Raw genomic sequence first — 7,847 nt, 5'->3', positions numbered from 1 at the left:
CTACCTGCATGTGCATGTAGCTTCCACAGCCAGTGGCCAATGATTATTGCCATGGGGGGTGGGGTGGGCACAAAAGGCCAGTCCTCCTGATCTTAAGGCAAGACTAACCCTGTGGTGCAATTTGTGCTCCAGAGCTCCCCATGGGATCTAGCTGAAGCCAGGCTCCAGCTGAAGCCTAAACCTCGTTTAGCCCCTTTTCCCTGTCCTACCTTGTTTCTCTCATCCTCTTTCTCCTTGAAAACACTCAATAAGTCACTTACACACAACTCATCTCAGGCTCTGCTTCTAAGGAAGCTGACCTAAGACGGAAAAAATGTATCTTTGGAATGAGGAAAGCCATGAGAGCAAAACGGCCCTTGAATGTGGGGGTTTGTGAATGTCGTCGTCTCCCCAACATGCTTGAGAGGCAAATGCTGGACAAAGCAACTTGGCTCCCTAAGCAGCAAAGACCAGGCTGGCGGAGTGCGGCAGCAACATTGCACCGTGGCCCAAAGACCTGGGTGATGATATAAAATAGAACCTTGGAATGGCACCATGCCTGAGTCTTCTGAGAAATGCATTTAGCTTCAAAATAGTACATCCGTGCTGGCATTCGACCTAATGCTCCCAGAGGCAATGAAAAATAACCTGGAATCGGAGGACTTGAGGCTTGACACATTTCTACATCAGCTGGAGGAGCCAGGCCTTTTTAGCTTGTGCCAAAGGAGAACCCTGGGGAAAGGAAAGACTCTGCCAGAGGACAGTTTTGGAAATCTCCTAAGAATTGCTGGTTGATTTCCTTAGGTTTTGGTTGTGGAAGTTCCAGCTGGGTCTCCAGAAGTGGCAGTGCCAAGTAAGAAGATGGGGGGAGCTGTGGGTCTAGTCAGGCCTGGGTTTGAATTCTCCTCCAACATACAAACTCAGTTTTCTTATTTACAAAATAGGGATCATAATATTTACTTCCCAAAGTTGTTGTTGGGAGGGGGGTGTGTGTTTCAAAATAGTGTCTATTCAGCATCCGAATAGTCAGTGAATAAAGAGCAGTAGCATCTACTGATTGGTCTCTGTCAATAATAAAGGTAATATTTTTGGCTAGCTTATTTATATGTATATTCATTCATTCATTCATTCATTCATTTTGAACCCAATCAGAAAAAGAATGCTATTTAGTTGGGGTTCTATTGGGGCCCCCCAAAAAACCATATTAATTTTTTTATTAGTCCTCAGATTACTATGATTCTCACTTGGTGAAAACCAATGGGAGGGTTGCATACAATGAAAGGTCATCCCGTATGGTTGAGTAGATTGTACAGTATACAAAGGCACACCACTCTGAGCAAGTGGGCTGAAATTCAGCTCTACTTTTCTCACTTAACCATGAACCCTGTGGTCGGTGTCCACCTAGAGGGGATAATTTTACTAATTCTCACAGAACATGGGCTAGAAGCAGCCCTGACATTGTGCATGCCCCTTTGTTTAGGGTAAAGGTCCCTCTTGTGGGCAGAGAGGACCATAGTGAGGACCTCTTACAGAGAATACCTAAGCATCATGCTTCTAATCTAGACCTAACTTCTTTCACCCACATGACCTATCCTCACAGATAAAGCCTATCAAAGTAATTAGCTGGCAGGCCTCTCCTCAAAATATGTTGCCCAGCTCAAATGTTCCTAATCAGTAATACTCAAGGCAGGGTCTAAAAAATTACTGACACCATTACTTGGGGTACTAGATGCAAAATGCATTTCCTAAGCCATACACCTGGCCTTCTAGATTCTGGAATCTCTAGGGGTTAAATGAGGGGATAGCTGTTGAAATAATATTAATCACTTCCTCACAGGCTTGCTGAGGAAAACCCATAAAGAAGGGTTTGTTGGTCAAGGGTTCCCTTCATTCACAAAGACTGCATGGGACTCATGGTTAAGTGTTGAATGTTCCTTAAAAGGGCTCTTCCTCTTGGAAAAAGCTCAAAGCTGCAAACAGCCATAGACTTCCTTTCCCCTGATAACCTCCTTCTACTCCACACCCCATTTTCCCAAGATATATACACAGGATTATGTCTCATAGGGATCCTCCTCCTCCATTTCTTCCTTCTGATCTGTAGTATAGAGAAGACCCTATCCTCCAGCAGGCAGAGGCAGCTAGGTGATAGCTATCTATTCTTAAAATTCTTGTTTACTTTTTAGAATCACATCTGGCATTTTCTATTGCTCTTTCTAGAGCCCTAGGTTACCCAAGCCCTTCCAAGCAGCCTAATTCTGTCTTTGGTGGCCATCCTAACAGTCAGGGAATGTTCACATGATATGTTAATTATTAAGTTAATGATGCCTTCAATATAGCATAGGCCCTAGATAATAGTACTTCATTTATAAGCACATCACTCTCAATATAAGGTTTGCCTATCAAAGAACCAAATTAAGGTGTCCTATTACCAACTATATCATGAGGTACACATCTAGAGTTGTGTCAAGTTCACTTTGCCCAGTTCCTAGGTAATTACTTCCAAGTGAGCATCAATGAAGAAGAAATCTGTTAAAAGATATGGTCTAAGATACATTCAACACCTGTTGAGCTAGAAATTAATTAAATGTGGTCTCAATCTTCAAGAAATTCACAGTGTAGTAGAAGAATGCCTATGGAAGCACTCTGTGACAAACAAATGACTAAACCATTTAAGGGATTATCATTATTAAAGAGAGAGTCTTGCTCTCATAATTTAGATGCTAAGAGAGAACTAATATTTACTGACCACCAGTTAATTTTTATAAGCCTACTTGCTTGATTGCTGGGTCAGTGATGATACCTTCAGGTTCAAGAAATAGGAAACCCAATTAAAAGTGGTTTAAATAAGAAGAAGAATGCATTATCTCATTTATACACAAGGATCACTGGGTTGATTAATTCAGTAGCTTAATCATATCTGCAAAAACCCAGATTGTTCCCATTTTCCATTCTCTCATTGTGTGTGTGTGTGTGTGTGTGTGTGTGTGTGTGTGTGTGTGTGTGTGTGAGAGAGGGGGGTGGTGGTGAGAGAGAGAGATATTATGGTGAATTGGTATGGAGGCTGACTGCAGGGTGAGTTAGCAAACTGACAGTGTAGCTCCAGTCTAAAAGCTGACAGTCTCGAGACCCAGAAAGAGCCAATAGCTCAGTTCAAATATGAAGGCAGGAAAAAAACAAAAAACAACAACAACAACAAAAAAAACCCAAAAAACAATGTCTCAGCTTGAAGGCAGTAGACAGGAGGAATTTCCTTATTTTAGGAGATGATCAACCTTTTTATTCTACTTAGGCCTTCAACTGATTGGATGAGGCCTAAGGGAGGGCATTATGCTTTACTTGGTCTATTGGTTCAAATGCTAAACTCATCCAAAAACATCCTCCCAGAAATACGCAGAATAATGTTTGACCAAATATCTGGGCACCCTGTGGCCCAGTCAAGTTGATACCTCAAATCAACCACACATTATGGGTAGCTCAGTTGGACCATCATTGTCCTGATATGCCAAGGTTGTGGATTTGATCACCTATCAGGATACTGGTATATACAAAAGTCAACCAATGAGTGTATAAATAAGTGGAACAACAAACATTGATGTTTCTCTCTCTGTTTCTCTCTGTCTCTGTCTCTCTCTGTTTCTCTCTCTCTCTCTCTCTCTCTCTCTATATATATATATATATATATACACATATATATAAATTTTTGAAAATTAACCCCACATTCATCTTCAGAATTTGGCCTATACAGTTTTTGGTAGCAAGAAGGCAGTAACAGTTTCAGTCATAACATCCAAAAGCTGAAGTAAGAAGAAGCAAATCTTAAGGAAAATGTCCCAAAAGATGAGCCCTTCATACCTATGCCCCATTTTTACTTCATCTCTTGGCTAGAATTATGTTATATGCCCATTACTAAACCAATCACTGTCAAGGGGAGAGATTTATCCCCATACCCTAGGACTATGAAAGAGCTCATCTTCTTCTGAAGCATGTGATATTGACATATTGTTGTTAGAAAGAAAGAAAGGTTGGGATTGGGCAAGTAGGGTAGGGGGAGGCTATTGCTAAACAACTAACAGTGTCTGCCATTATTTCTATTATCCCCATGTTAAAGATATAGACAACGAAGCTCAGAAAGATAGAGTTGGTCAGCATCACATAGCTAGTAAACTGTCAACTTAGAATTTCTAATCAGACCTCTCTGGCTTAATTTGCTTGCTCTGATCTCCAAATCATCTTTTCTGTCACTAACAAATAGACATAAGAATAGTCCTTACCTTTATAGTATCATATTAACGTAGATAGCATATGTAAAGCACTTTAGCTATTATTTGCTGCTAAAGTGCCATAATATAAAGAGATACATATTGTAGAGCTCCAGAGGGCACTATTCATATAGATACTAGAGGCCTGGTGCACAAAATTCATGCACTGGGGAGTGGGGGATGGGGAGGGGTCCCTCAGCCGGCCTGCACCCTCTAGCAGTCCGGGAGCCTTCGGGGAGCACACCTAAGTTGTCAGACATCCTTAGCACTGCTGCGGAGGCAGGAGAGGCTCCCGCCACCACCACTGCGCTAGCCAGCCGTGAGCCTGGTTTCTGGCTGAGCAGTGCTCCCCCTGTGGGAGTGCACTGACCACCAGGGGGCAGCTCCTGTGTTGAGCATCTGCCCCCTGGTGGTCAGTGTTCGTCATAGCAACCAGTAGTTCTGCTGTTTGGTCTACTTGCATATTAGCCTTTTATTATACAGTAGGTCTTCGGGTTACGTCGGAGATCCGTTCCTACGGTGCGACGTAACGTGATTTTCGCCATAAGTCAGAACCCACCTACATAAGCACCTATGTCACTCACATGGAGCACATATACAGCAGTAATAAAATGAAACAGTAAAAAAAAATTTAAAAGAAAGATAACAATTCCTGACCTTTACTTGTGATAAATAAATAATAAAAAACATAAAGCACATATGTACATATGTCTAAATGACGGAACATTTTTTTTTATATAAATAAATGGGAGATGGCGACGTAACCACGAAACGATGTATGTCGAGTCCGACGTAACCCAAGGACTGTCTGTATAGGACTAGAGGCTCGACGCATGAAAATTTGTGCAAGAGTAGGCCTTCCCCTGGCTGTCGGCACTGGCTTCCCTCCAGCACCTGGGACCCAGGCTTCCCTCTTCCAGCCACCGGCAGGCATCTGGGACCCGGGCTGGCTTCCCTCCAGCCCTGGCTTCATCAGGAAGGATGGCTGGAATGACGTCCAGAAGACGTCAGTCTAATTAGCATATTACCCTTTTATTATAATAGATAAGATGAATTTATGTCCAGGAAGTTCACCTGTACTAAGAGGCACAAAAAAAAAAAAAAAAAAAAAAAGAAAAAGAAAACAAACAAAAAAAACACACCAGTAGAATGAGAAGTGGAGAAATCTTGGATTTAAGCACCACAACATAGGCAAGTTTAACTCAATGCCACAACAAACAGGTGAAGAAAAACTAATAGAATTTTCCATGCCAAGTGGTAAGGACCTTCATATATGTATCTCTTTAATTATCACAAAAGCCCTAGGATGATTTTTTTAAAATATTTTTTATTGATTTTTTTACAGAGAGGAAGGGAGAGGGATAGTTAGAAACATCGATCAGCTGCCTCCTGCACACCCCCTACTGGGGGTGTGCCCACAACCAAGGTACATGCCCTTGACTGGAATCAAACCTGGGACCCTTCAGTCTGCAGGCCGACACTCTATCCACTGAGCCAAACCGGTTAAGGCCCTAGGATGATTTTTTAAAAAATTGTATTGCTTTTGTTTTTCCTGTAGAGAGTTACTATGGTGGGGCTTAATTCTAAGAAGGAAACAGAATTCCCTGATTTTTTTGCTGAAAAGACATTGTAGTCAGTTAACACCCTTTCCCTGGGGCTCACTGTGTCCCTTCTGCCAAGGCTGCAGCATCATATAATAAGTACTGATCTTCAAAGCCAGAAGGCCTGGTTTCTAGTCTTGCTTCGTGTCTAGCTAGCATTATCAAAGTGTACAGTCAACATTTCCTTTTCTCTCAATACCCACATTTATCTGCAAATGAGGTGATGAGGTAGACTCCTTGGTCTCTAAGACTATTTTTCAGTTCTAACATCCCCTGAGCCATATAACTCCCACTGCTCCAGCCTCATGGGGATGCTATAATTCAGAATTCATTTGTAGGGATGTTTTGGCTTATTCCTCAAGGGAGGCTACGGCAGTCACAGAAGCAAACATTAGAAAGTCATCTGACATAGCTTTTCTGAAATACAATGTTTGGGCACGGAGGAAGGAGAAATGGAATGGCTGAGGTAGAGGAGGGATTGGCAGGTGGGGCAGGTCTAGTCATTCTTAGCATGAGAGTGGTAATGTGTGGAGGTGTTATTGAGTAAGAGAAAAAGCTGGTTAGACAGAACAATCTATGACCTAACTCCCTGTATATGCATCTGAAACCTCAGGTATGATAAACGGGTCTGCTGCTATTTACCCACAGCAATCTTCATTTCCCAGGTAAGGAGGTAGAAGGAAGACATTATGATGTGGTGGAAAGAGTCCTGGAGACAAGGAAAAGGACATCTAGTTCTAACCCTGTCTTAGATAAGTCATCTCCACCCTCTGGGTCTTGGCTTTTGAGTGAGGTTCTGTAATGATGATCTGGAAGGTTCTTTCCCAGTCTCTGGTAATCTAACAGATGCTATCAGCTGCTTGTTTCTTTGCATGTATCTGAAAATTGTTTTTCTTAAAATGTGCCCTTTCTTCTCATTTTAGAATAGAAATGAAATCCTAGTACGGATTCTTGAAGGCCAAAGAGATAATGGAAAAAAACTAAGGTAGGGAGGCTTAAAATTTAGTCAAATAGTCAAATTCTTGAAACTGAAAATTTGAGAGCTACTGAGGAAAGATCACATAAAAATGCAGGCATTTGGAAATTCTCAGGAAGTGATAAATGAGTCATCCTTAATGTCTGTCCCAATTGGGGGAGCAATTTAGTTACCTTAGCAGTGCATACTATACGGACTCAGTAAATACATAGCTGTTAACTGATTAACTTTAATGACTAAGCAAGGAACTAGCTGATTAGCACAGATTCCAGCTCCAATATCCTATAAGGCACTTCACACCAACAGGACACTGTGGAGGCAATGGAGCCAGCTACACTAGGATGCATACTGGTCAAAAGCATAAGCTGAGGAGTCAGGTGGACCTGTGTTGAAATATCAACTCTGCCATTTACTGTGGGACCTGAGGCAAGTTTCTTAATCTCTCTGAGACTCTGTGTCCTCAACTGCGGGGAGAACAACAGCAGGTACTATGTAAGTTTGTTCATTTAACAAATATTTATTGAGCACCTCCTAGGCACCAGGTATATGTTAGTGAAGAAGATCACTAAGACCCTATTCTTGTGAAGATTCTTTTCAGGTGAGAGAAAGAGAAAATTAAATAAGCAAGTAAATCACCAAGCCAGTTACAGACATCAGTGAGTGCCATCTATCTATACTAATAAAAGGGTAATATGCTAATTAGACCAAACAACTTCCAGACGACCTTCCGGACGTCCTTTTGGACAAAGCCATGGTGGTGGGGCCAAGGCAGAGGCTGTTAGGGGCGATCAGGCTGGCAGGGGAGAGCAGTTAGGGGAATCAGACTGGCAGGGCAGAGCAGTTAGGATGATCAGGCTGGCAGGGGAAAGCAGTTAGGGGGATCAGACCGGCAGGGGAGAGCAGTCAGGATGATCAGGCTGGCAGGCAGGTGAGTGGTTAGGAGCCAGTGGTCCCAGATTGTGAGAGGGATGTCCCCGATTGGAGAGGGTGCAGGCTGGGCTGAGGGAACGCCCCCATACATGAATTTCATGC

Source organism: Myotis brandtii, unplaced genomic scaffold (assembly GCF_000412655.1).
Source record: "Myotis brandtii unplaced genomic scaffold, ASM41265v1 scaffold468, whole genome shotgun sequence".
Lineage (NCBI taxonomy): Eukaryota > Metazoa > Chordata > Mammalia > Chiroptera > Vespertilionidae > Myotis > Myotis brandtii.
This window is presented reverse-complemented; position numbering follows the sequence as displayed.